The 12,444-nt window shown below is 50.7% G+C and overlaps 1 long non-coding RNA gene across 1 annotated transcript; it reads left to right on the top strand.

The window, feature by feature from the left end:
* Window positions 1–4,092: 4,092 nt before the first annotated feature.
* Window positions 4,093–5,488, top strand: LOC311601553. The gene is made up of 4 exons (XR_014780598.1): window positions 4,093–4,221; window positions 4,367–4,518; window positions 4,857–4,912; window positions 5,420–5,488. It is a non-coding gene; the product is annotated as an uncharacterized lncRNA (long non-coding RNA).
* Window positions 5,489–12,444: the final 6,956 nt, after the last annotated feature.

Below are 12,444 nucleotides of genomic sequence, written 5' to 3'. Positions count from 1 at the left end.
CCATAGTCTCTCTCTCTGGCCTCAAGGACGGTGCCTCTGTCTCTGTGTAGCCTACACTTCTTCCACGAATTCACAGCAGTCAAGGCCCCAGCAGATTCCCTAGAGTAGGGAATGTAAGGGCTCGTGTTAGGCACACCTACAGGAGGCCTGACCTCTCTCCTATAGGTAGGGCACTCATGAGAGGAAGGCACAACTCTGCCATTTGTTGGGCTCAAAGTGTTTGAAATGCACTTGACCTCTGATTGGTTCTGAGTCCATGGATGTTATGCTGTCAAGTAAACTACAGTTTCTCAGGGAGCAAGTTAGACTGACATTCTTTATTGCTCTGGTCAGTCTCCTATATCAGTTGAAGTCAGAAGTCCAGTACGAAACAGAACACATCCCTCTTCAACTTTTTTGACCAGAATGAAACACTACGCCCTGTGCCAGCCAGGAGATAGTTCCTCCGCAGGTTGTTTTTCTCAGTACAAAATACTATCAGTGTGGGCTGTAGACTTTGCTCAGAGCTTAAGAGCACTGGGTGCTCTCCCAGTCGATGCGTTTTCTGCTGCAACAAAAAAATATTTTTTAGACCAGAATGAAACACTATTCCCTGTGCAAGCAGGAGATAGTTCCTCTGCAGGTTGTTTTTCTCAGTACAAAATACTATCACTGTGGGCTGTAGACTTTGCTCAGAGCTTAAGAGCACTGGGTGCTCTCCCAGTCGATGCATTTTCAATCCCAGCACCCACATGGCAGCTCACAAGCCTCTGTAACTCCAGCTCCAGGGTTTCTGACACCCCCCCCCCCCCCGCACACACACAGAGACAAGTAGGCAAAACCCCATTGAACAAGAAATAAAAATGAAGTCAAAACAATACACTCTCTGCTGTCATGAAAACCCATGCCTTCTGCTATATACAGCCTTTGGCCAACCTCCAAATGCTCCTCCTCAGCGCACCAATGGCACCTGAGCTCAGCTTCTTCCACGCTTTGATTGGCCCTTCTTGTGCATGTCACGCTCTAGCAGTTCAAGAGCAGAGATTCTCCTCTGGAAACTCAGTCATCCCTCCCTGCCCCACCTGAGACATAAGTAGCAGAAGCTTCCCCCTGGGGTGCTGAAGCTGGGAACCCTGGCGAAAGGGCTCAGTCAGGGGGCAGGCTACATCATGGCAGCTTCTGCCTCTCTGGCCTCACCCCTTTAGACTTGCCAGAGGAGGCAGAATGCTGAAAGATTGGGAGAGCCCAGATGAAGGGGGCAGGGATAAGAGGACTTGGAACCTAGGTTCTTTTTCTTGAAGCCAGCCTCTAGTCACCCCAGAGTCCAGCCAATCAGGATGAAGCAGTGGGCTTCTGAGGGAAGATGCAGCTCCTTCCCCTGCCAGCTGAGGCTCCTGCCAGTGAGCTGCCAGAGCTGCTTTCTCCATCTCTCTCTCTCTCTCTCTCTCTCTCTCTCTCTCTCTCTCTCTCTCTCTCTCTCCCTTCCTCTCTCTCTCTCTCTCTCTCTCTCTCTCTCTCTCTCTCTCTCTCTCTCTCTCTCTCTCTCTCTCTCTCTCTCTCCTTGCAGCACCCTCTTCTGGACCAATGAGCTTCCAAATTTACTCCCCTCACACATCCTTCCCAGCCACCTTGTGGCTGCTCTGTGACCCTTGCTGACCTCTAGGTGACCCAGCATCCAGTGTCTTCTGGGAGAAGAAGACTGAGACTTGCGCCCCCTGGTGGTGGCTCCCTGGATTGCCGCCGTTTTTGTGGTGCAAGTGTTTTGAACCCCCTTGCTTGCTGAGAGCTCTGTTCAGCATTCTAAATTACAGTACCTTTGCACTAGAGAAGGCAGGCGTCCTGGTGTCAAGTGTCACTAATGCCAGGGATCACTTGAAAAGCAGAGGGGGGTGGATCTCTAAGTTTGACTGCAGCATGGTAAACAGAAGTGAGTTCAGAAAAGTTAGCATGCAGATTCTCACATATAGGTGGAAGGATAAAAGACAAGGGGCCGGGAAGTCACATGTTTGTCTGAGGGAATGTTTCCTAGCTGACACTACGGAGTAAAAAAAATTTTTTTTACTTACACAATAAAGACAGAGGAGGCAGGGAGTATGCGGCTAGCAGAAATATGGAGGGATTTATTCCTAGAACAGAAAACAAAAGGTTAGATGTAGCCTCTAACAAGTTGAAGCCCTTGCCAGACATCGGCAAGTATTCTCTGGGGTTTTAAGATGGCCTCAGAATGAGAAAAGACGATGTGAGGACAGATGGTGGCCCATGCCGAAATCTCACGCTGGAGTTTGAAGAGACAAATTAGAGCAGCTCGGCGACCCGATCTACTGAAGCTGTATGCACCCACACCCCACGTTGTTTCGCACTCAAACGGAGGCAGTTTGCGGGCCCGTGACCAGAGGGTGCAAAGCTCAATTCGTCCCTCCTGTGGTAAAGGTGGCCCTCCTGAAGTGAGCAGCAGTAACCAGCACCACCACAGCGTGAGTGCAGCAGCGGGTCTCTGAGCGGCCACTAGGGGCCGCCATTCTGCCGGCCGGACGAACACTGGAAGCTCATTGGCCTTTGTGGCAAGGCAGGAAGTAGAGCCTCGGGCCAAGCCGGAAGCCCTGAGAAGGCTTGAGGAACAGCCGCGAGCCTAGGCTTCTCTCAGGCGCCTCAACTCGCTGATCCTGAAGGCCTGGTACCTGGGCGTAACCACGGGTGGCACTGATGTGGGACAGGTCCTTCCTATTCTTCTGTGCCTTTCCTCTTCCCTCTACCTGCTCAGGTGCCCGTTTCCTTCGTTTTCAGGCCTCTTTAGGCGACGCCTGCCAGAGATGGGAAGCAACCAGGAGGAGCACCCCTCGACCCCCCGCAGCCTTTCGGCCCCTCCAGGCCCTTCCCAGCCCCCTCGGGCCCCGCCCCAAACCCTTCTGAGAATGCACATCCCCAGGTTGGTCGCCGGTCTGGGACCTGCCAGGCAGCAGTTGAGGTAGGCATCGGGTGTGAGGGAAGAGAAGAAGCCGCACTCGGCACGGTCGCAGCAGACAAAGTGTGGAGCCCACTGTGGGACATTAGCGGACAACCGGGAGGGAATGGGTGGGTTTGAGGAGAGGAGAGGGCGGGTGAGCGGCCTGGCTTGGAGCCAACGGGCAGGTGAGTCGGCCGGACACGGTCTTTGGGCGATGCCAGGGCCCGGTACTCGGTACTCGGCATGGGCTTCAACAAACATCTGCCACGTGTAGGATGCTGGGAAGGAATGAAAGGGCAAAGAATGGAACAGGGAAAGTTGCGGATGCAATTCGCGGAAATACTGTTTGCTCTAAACAGTTTCCTGTGTGGTGGGTTTTTAGGTATGACTCGTGTGTCCACTGTCTTCAGAAGAGCAAGAGGATTTCCTGGGAGGGGTGCAGGGGTGTGAGTGGGGACAAAAGTGTAATCCGTTGAAAAGTGGAGCGAGGGGATACTTAAGATTAAGGCATGAAGAAAACTTGATTGGAGGGTGAAGGGGTAATTGAACACTGGCCATCCATGTCACTCCTGAATAGTTGGTGTGTGTTTTTCCCATGTGGGGAGCGAATGAATGCGGGACGCCCAGATGTCAGCTGCCAAGGTGTGCAGGCTTTGGCGTGATTGTGGCTCGAGGCGCGGGGCTAGCTGGAGTAGGCCTGGAAACGGGATGTGTGTCCCGAGTCTGAGCCGACTGATGGCAGAATGGAGCCAAGGGCAAGAGGTGGCTGTGGGGAGGCGGTGGGTGAGAGAGACCACATGGGAAGGATGGAGACTGTGTGAATAAGATAGGGCGATGAAGGCTGAAGGAAACTGTGAGAGGACAAACTCGTGGTGAGCATGCTGGAGAAGAAGAGTCTACTTGCCAGAGGAAGCTTTTTCTGTGTTTCTTTCTTTGTTTGTTTGCTTGTTTCCTTGCTTGGTTTTCTTTGGGTTTGGGTTTCGGTTTCAGTTTCAGTTAGGGTGGTTATAATTTTTGGGGGTGGGATTTTATGTTCTTCCTTCCTTCCTTTCTCCCTTCCTTTCTTGCTTGTCAGAAAGACCAGTTACTTTGGGGCCATTGGGATACAGTGGTGTTTCTGCTCTCCATTCCAGAATCATGGAGGCAAAAGGCAAGCCGAGTTTCTACTGCTTGCCCTCCTCCTCAGAAGCGAGCACGGGGAACACAACTGGAGCAGCACCAGGAATCAAACCAGGCCTCAGACGACCTGGAAATCTCTCTGTCAGAGGCCACAGTTGGGGCAGCCGGACCCAAGCCATGTGAGAAGCCCAGTCCTCCCGCTCTCGGGTCTGCTGGTACCCCAGTTGTGCTGTGTCCTCGTGGGTGGGGCCTGTTGGCATGGGAGGGGGGCCAGGCCCCACCCTTGCACATGACCAGCAGGAGTCCCTCAAACCCCTACTGTAGGGATCACAGTGTAGCTCTGCCTGCACCGAGTTCAGAGAAGAGGGTGCGTGGTGCACCTCTAAAGAGACGCCAGACTGGACTACCAAGAGCGAGTGTCCCCTGCAAATCTGCCAGACAGGGCAACATGTCCTCTACCTGTGCAAAAACTCACAGTGAGTATTCTTGGCTAGGGAGGGCGCCTTAGTGTAGGTGGAGGGAAGCACAGCACTAGTAACTCTGTGACCAGCCTTGTCACAGAATTGTACTCTGTGTGACCTTGGGAGAGTACACCGTGGACCTCAATGGGGCCCGGTACAGAGTGACATCGTATATCAATGGTAGGTGGCAGCTGAGTGCGGGAAGCAGAGGCCTTGCAGTTGGGGGGTGGCGGGGGGCGGAATGGGTTGTGGGTTTGGAGAGTTCTGTGGCGGTGACTACTCAGAATGTTGGTGAATGGCTTCAGATGAGGCAAGTGGGCAGCCAACAGGGAGCAATTCTTTGTCTTTTATAGCTTGGGAGAACACTGGGGGCCAGCCTGAAGACCTGCACCCTGCAAGAACCCAGAGGGTAAGGAGAGTCTGTTACTTGAGTCGGAGTGGGGGGCCCCCACCAGTTACTGTCGAGACGACAATCCTCTTTTTCTCTTTTTTTCCACTATATTTTAAAATATTCTACATATACATTTATATTACTACACATATACAGAATCAACTACTTATGCCAAGAAGAACCGTGACACAGTCAGGAATTATGTAAATGTTAGATTCCTTGAGTTTTGACTGTTTGTATTTGGCAGCGTTCAAGACCCCTTTCAGCTGAGTCTTAAAGTCAGGGCTCCCACCTCTAACAGTTCATCACGTGGCCGTGTGCTGACGTGGGAAACATCCCTTCTCCTTGGGCCTCAGTCTTCTCAGTGGTGAGAGAGCAGGCTACGACGGAGGGGGGCTTCTGCGGGTGTCTTGGGAGCACTGACATTCTGGGCTCCTGCCATCAGGGTGTGATTTGCCCATGCGTCATCCTCCCTTCCCGGCTGGCCTGGAACCCAATCCCCACCTGTGATCTCTGTCTCTACAGGAGAGCTCCCAGCTATTCTACTGGCCCCCACCACGTTCACCTCTGCCCTACAGGGCAGCAGCCTCAGAGCAGAAAATGGTGGTTTCTCCTTCCATGGGGCTACATGGGGCTTTGGCCTTTCCCAACACGTGAGTAGACAGGGACTTGGAGCTGGCTGTGTCATTTGTCCGTGTGCGTCCAACCCTGTGCTCGGTGCCATAGGAGCAGCAGGAGGATGGTCTGGGAAGAAGGAGGAGGAGGAGGAGAGGGCAGGGAGAAGGCTGACACTCAGACCGAGGGGCAAACACAGGGTTCTCTCCTGCTTTGGTGGTCCATGCCTCCGAGACTTGGTACCGGTGACTTTATGTTTCCAAGCATCCACTTCCTAGAGGACATTTTGGGAAAACATATTGTACACCTGTCGCACGGTAAAGAGCACCAGAGCAAGGCCTTCCAGCACACAGTAGGCCTTCCGCACACGCACACTGTTTCTCTGCATCCCAACAGATGTGTGAGACAGAAGGTCCCAATGAAACCTAGTGTCAGAGCAGAGAGGGCCACAGAGGCCCAGGGGAAAGTCCAGAGGACAACAGAGAAACCCTCCTGGGAGTGCTTCAGGCTTCCTTTCATGATGTGTGCTGGCTGGTAAAGAGCTGGCAGGACCCAGTCCATGAGACCCGAATCTCTCCAGGGACTTTGCAGTTTCAAATGCAGACACCTGTGGTTCCCTGATGTCCTCTTCAAAACAAACAAACAAACAACAACAAAAAAACAGACACTATAGAGATGACTGTCAGGGTGTGAGCGGATGTTATGTCAAGGAAAGCCGAGTGAGAAGGACAGAGTGTGTGTCCAAGCCGTGGGGTCTGAGCTCTCCACTGCCCAGTGGATTCCCACGTTCTGGTATTGCAAAAACCCCGCCAGTCTCTCTCTTCAGGTTCTACCTACACACCTCGGTGCTTGATCCCCTCACCTCTTGTTTCCAGATACTCAAGGGTGAAGCTCCTGCCAAGTCCCAGCACAGAGCGTCATCCACTGGAGCTGCAGGTCCCTGGAGAAGTGAGGCTTCTGGAAACTGGGGAGGCGGGAGCTAAGTGGCTGTGTAGACAAGTCAGCCTAGGCCTTGGTAGTGGGCAGTGGAGTCAGCTGGGCACTGGGTGGGGGGCACATGTGCTTCTGAGAAGAGGTATCAGATAGAGGGCTCCTATTCTCCTCACACCTGTTCCTTTGCAGGGCCCCAGTGCCTCAGTTTCTGCTGCCTCAGAGCGTCAGGAGATACTGGAGGCTGCCGAGGCCTTGTTGACTCTGAAGAACTCTTCTTGGACCCGGCGCTCGACCCACAGCTAACCAGGTAGCTGGCCTGTTGCAAAGGAGCATGGGATGGAGATGCTTGGGAGAGTGGAAGCACTGTGCTAAGTTGGTCTTCGCTGGGCACACGGGCTTAGTTGGTGGTTGGATTGACTTTGGGGCTGGGTACCCCAGACATCTGAATCTGACTTCAGGGAGGGCATGTGGGGATCATGCAGCAGATACGTGGCTTGTCGAGTTTTGTGCTCAGCAGTAACTAACAGGTTGGGGTCCTGGTGTCAGGAGAGAAGAAGACACTGATGTCCCTAGGTGTTGCGGGGATTTCCTCCAGGGCAGGAAGAAGTAAATCTGGCTTCTGGATTCCCTGCCCAGGCCAGTGTCTGCAGTCTACTGCACACTCTGGTGGTGGGTTTATTGCATGCCTCTGATTTCAGGGGGATTTCCGTTCAGATGTGCAGGCTGGATTCCTTCTCAAGGTGTGTTTTGCCATCAAATCATAAAATGGCCCACCCAGAGGGCTCGGGCTCTGTGATCTGAGAAGGGAGTTCAACCTCTCTCATATGTCTGGAAAGCAAGGCCAGGAACTACTGGGCCAGGAGGCAGATGGGGCCTAGGGAATGTAGCAGGAAGCCATGCTGGACAGAACTGCTGGAAGGGAAGGTGCAGAATAAAACTGGAGAGGTGGCTGATCACAGGGATCTGGCAAGGGTGGGAGGTGAAACCTAAGCTAGGGCTTCTTAATCTTTCCTGACCAACCTACTTGCAAACACCACTGTGCTTGCACTAAAGCACATGAACACACACACACACACACACACACACACACACACACACACACACACACACACACATCCTGGCACTAGGCCAGGAGCAGTGGGTAGTGGGAAGCCTAGGAAATGTTCTGATATCAGGAAGGTTATATTTAGAGACCATGAACTTCAGCACCATAGACTGGTGTCCTGGATGGAGAAATCAGGGAAGGTGAGTCTGGAGATGGGGAATTCAGACAAAAACAAGTCTGTCCACTGGTGTCAGTGACAAGTCATCAATTGTAGGAGAGAGTGGAGAAGCGAGGAGAGTCTGGGAAGGGATTTGTGTTCATTAGGTGGTTTTGATCCCATCCTTTCTGCTTTCAGGTCTTGCGTGAGTTAGAACAGTGAAGCCTCCCAGCCCATGCTTGAGATACCTTGGGATCCAGCAGCTGGCTCCCCTCACCTCCTGCACCTTCCTCTTAAGCTTAAGTGCCCAGAGGAGGGGGTGCAGGCTTGTTCAAACAGCAAGTCATTGATAGCCTGTGCGGTTCAGGCCTGAAACAGTTCAATGTGCTTTAGAGGCCTTAGGGCGTTTACTAAGCTTTCAGGCTCTTCATACTGTGGGGTCAGTTCCTTGGCTCATATGCTATGTTCCTTTACCCTCTCCCTTGTCCCCTTGAAAGCTCTTGCTTTTTTGGTGTATCTTCTGTGAACAGCATTGCTTAATTTAATAGGGCCAGTCTGTCAGAGGGCTTCTGAGTGGGTTGGAAGGCCAGTGTTTGCATTTGTTTTTAGTTGTGTTTGTACCCAGGCATTACTGTACTTAATACTTGAATGTGGACACAAGAGAAGTTTCCATTCGTGACTATCCTTGTGCATGTGAACAAACAATCATTCATTGGTGGGAGGCACTGCTCAGGTCTTCACTGTAAGTGATTGCACCTTGCCCAATGGTCTCTCCTCTGGGACTCTGACCGTGCCACACGTTCCAAGCCTTAGCCACTTGGAATGACTCCTTCACACCTTCAAACAATCTCCCCCAATAGAGACTGTTATACCTTACCAAGCTGGGCTGTCAGCATGGAATTCAGCCTAGGCACCCTCTGGACCACAGCTTCAGTGTGCAGGCCCTGAGGAGCATAATCCCTGAAGATGTCCCGTCTGCATCACAGTTGCTTTTCCAGTCCCATCTGACCAGCATCAATTATCTTGGTAAAGCAAAAGCTTCACTTTAGTGGTGCTTTTATTATGTTAAGTGCAGTTCATTCTCCAGCCCCATAGGTGTGTGATGGTCAATATGTGATTTAAGCTACTGAATTGATTCTTTTACAATTAGGTGCCCTTCTGGTTGGTCCCAATATGCTAAGAATTACAATTTTCCCTTGATGGAATCATTTTTCCTTGATGATTATTGTCGTGTCTTTCCTCGTAATGGATTTTTCCATGATTATGTTGTGCCTTTCCTCATATCTTTGAATACCTTTTGGTTCGAAGTCTTTTGTTGTCCGATACTAAAATGTCTACACAATCTTGCATCTTGGATCTATTTGCTTGGAATTCCTTTTTTTCATCCTTTAACCTGAGGTGGTATCAATCCTTGGTATTGAGGTATGTTTCTTGGATGCAGCAGAAAGTTGGATCCTTATTTTGCATGCATTCTGATACTCCGTGTCTGTTTTTTGGGTAATTTAGACCACTGATGTTCCAATTTATCAGTGAAAAGTTTTTGTTAATTTCTGTTATGTGGTGGTTTTGGGGGTGGTGGTGGGGGTGGTGTCAGCTCATGCTGATGAGATTGTGGAGCAAACGGAGTACTCAGCTGTGGCTAGAGGGAGTGCCAACGTGTGCAGTACCTATGGAAACCAGGGTGGGCATATTAGTGGTCGTGGTTTCTTCTATATGTATTTATGGGTTGTATACGTACTCTATGTGATCTATGAACTTCATAATAAAGAGGCTGTGTTAGCCGTTTGTAAGTTATTTGTACAACCAATACTGTCTACTATTTGGTTCCTCTATGATACAAAATTGTAAATGTCAGTCTATATCCAACACACATGTTCAATGTTTATTTGTTTTGGACTTCCCTGTATACTTGAAGCATGCAAAGTGGAAGATCTTCAGTGCCGTCTCCACTTAAGCTGGGGTGGGGGCGATCGATGTGCTGTATAGCTTGATGGTCCTTGTTTCACATTCTTGTGTTTCTCACCCTAATAGCACACAACTTTCATTTCAAGCTGTCTTTGAGAAAGCTCGGTGAGAGGGGAACACATCGACACAGCTATGAGAACCCAGGGATCAAATGCCACAAGCTCTGAGCCATAAGGAGAGCCAACACTTGTACTGGGCCATGCCTGGTTCCCAGGCTAGGAGAGTAGCAGTGTTATTGGTGAGTGTGCAGAGAATCTCGGGTGAGTGCAGAGTAGCATAGGCTAGTCTCTGCCCCTATGGGGCTGTGACTCTGCAGCTCCGAGCAGAGTGGGAGGCAAGAGACAGGTCCATCAAAGCCTAGAGCAGTGGTCCTCTACCTTCCTAATGCCATGACGCTTTACTACAATTCTTCATGCTGTGGTGACTCCCAACCGTAACATTGTTTCGCTGCCACCCCATAGTTGCAATTTGCTACTGCTGTGATTTGTAATGTAAGTAGCTGATACACAGGATATCTGACATGCAACCAGGTGGGGCTCTCCTCCCACAGGTTGGGAATCGTTGGTCTAGAGAGACCGTGATAGGTGACTTTAGCAGGAGGTAAGGTCAGCATCAGAGGCACATCATTTGTTAGACACAGTGTCGGAGTAGTGCTGAGTGGTAGCAGCGAGCATCTTGCGGGCGGTGGGCAGATAGTTCTTCTATGGCCATGGTTGGAGTCAGCCTGTGGAGTGTTGGGCAGAACCGGTTCATCTGTGCCTGAAGAGTGTTGTGCAGAAAGGACGGGTCTGTGTCTGAGAAGTGGAGCTGATGTGAAGGCTCCTCGTGGGTCAGTCCTCCTCTGCTTCAAGGTTCTTCGTGCAGCTACTCAGTGCAACCATTTTCAGCAAATATTTCAGTAGACATTCACTGCTTAATCACAACTCGCACGCATGCACGCAGGCAGGCACGCACGCTCGCTAGCACGAGCCATAACCCGTGGGTACACTGTTTAGCCACTGGGACTTGAAATGTCCAATCCTCTTAAGGTCGCTGTAGCTGAGTCTTGGATGTGAGGTTCGACTGGGATTGGAGAAGTTATTGCATAGAGCTCTGATTCCCAACCGAATTCGGCTTAGTGAATTTTTTTTTTTTGTCAGCCTGACACAGCTATGGTCATCTGAGAAGAGGAAACCCCAATTGAGGAACTCTTTCCACCTGACTGGCATGCGTATTTTCTTGATTAACAATTCATGATGTAGGGTTCAGCCCACTGGGGCACTGCCATCTCTAGGCAAGTAGCCTTGTGTTATGTAAGAAATTAGGCCAAGCAAGCCATGGAGCGAGGCAGTAAGCAGCAGTTCCCCAAGGGCTCTGTGTCAGTCCCAGCCTTGAGTTCCTGCCTGTCTGCAATAAATCTCAGGGCCCTAAGCTGAGGGGAGAAACTGTACCTTTTCTCTTCGCTTACTTGAGGTAACTGGTGTTATTCAGAGTAATAGAAACCAAGTAGGGCAAAGCCGAAGTCAGTAGACAGAGGACTGGTGAGGAGAGATGGTGCTCAGGCCACAGATGTGCCACAGAGAAGGGATTCATCTAAGTCATACTAGGATTAGCGACTTGGTGATGGTTAATCTGTACTGTGGCTCTGACTGCATTTTAGTCAACCAGGAGGTGTATGTCTGGATATGTCTGTCTATGAGGAGGGTTCCAGAACCATTTTCTTGAGGGAAGATGGCTCCCTATGAGTGTGGATGGTATCATTGCCAGGACTGGGTTCCATCATTGAATAAAAAGGAAAAAAGAAATGCCACTGTCCCCTGCTCCATGTGTTCAATTTTCTCCAGTGGTGGAGTCTCCGTTGCCTGCTCCAGGCCGATTGAACTCTGGCACACACTCCCCTCCAGGAAGGTTGTACCTTTTATACTGGGAACCTAAATGTATACTCTGTGAGCTATTTTTGAAAACAATGAAAAACATAACCAACACAGGCCCGACTGTTCTCTGCCTGTGGGTCCCTCCTTGGCTGTCCTAGGGGAATAGAAAAAAGGGGCTTGGGACTTGAAATGCTGCTGTCTGCCTGTCCACCACAGCCTCCTCTGAAAGGACCCTCCCCCGCTAAACAAAAAAGGACAATGGTTTCTCACAGATGGTGCTGCCAATCTTTTCCCTTTTTCCTCTTCATTCTGTCATTTTGACTTGTACAGGAGACTGGGTTACTATAAACAAGAGGAGTAGTTGTGTTTTTCTATGTCCTGTTTGTGTGTTCTTGTAGGTAAAATGCATTTCATCGTCCAATAAAACTGCCTGGAGACTACCCCCTTCCTCTCTGGTAAAGAATCAGCTGTGCCCAGTCCTCCCTTGCAGCCTTACCACGAGGAAACTATGTTGCAGTACCTTCCAAGGACACCCTAAGAAGACAGAAACCACTTATCACAGGGAGAACAACCTTGTGTAGTTGGAGACAAGGTTGTCTCTTGGGGGTCCTCTTTTTTGAGGAGCCGTGGATGCCTGGGTACTGTGAAGACTAAAGCCCTTTTAGGAGGATCCTTACATTCTTTGTGTAGGTGGCCCTCTCCCACCTCTTCATCACCGTGGCTCAAGATGTTCAGCTGTGAAGCCTGCTTAGACTACAAGGGGAGGGAACTTGCAAGTCTCTCCTCCTCACTGTATGGCAGAATGGGGGTCAGAGCTGGCAGCTGTGAGAAGAAACACTCTTGAGTGGAGACTGCATTGCAACAAATGCCCCCGACATAGCAAGCATCATTGCCTCAAGGAGGGCTGATGATTCCCTGTAGAGTACTCAGAAAGATGCTTGCTCTCCTCTCCAAGACACCCTGTCCCTTTCAGCAAAACACT

The sequence above is a fragment of the Acomys minous genome (assembly GCF_964271855.1).
Source record: "Acomys minous genome assembly, chromosome: 7".
Lineage (NCBI taxonomy): Eukaryota > Metazoa > Chordata > Mammalia > Rodentia > Muridae > Acomys > Acomys minous.
The sequence above is the reverse complement of the archived record's forward strand: the minus strand, read 5'-3'. Positions and strand labels throughout refer to the sequence as shown.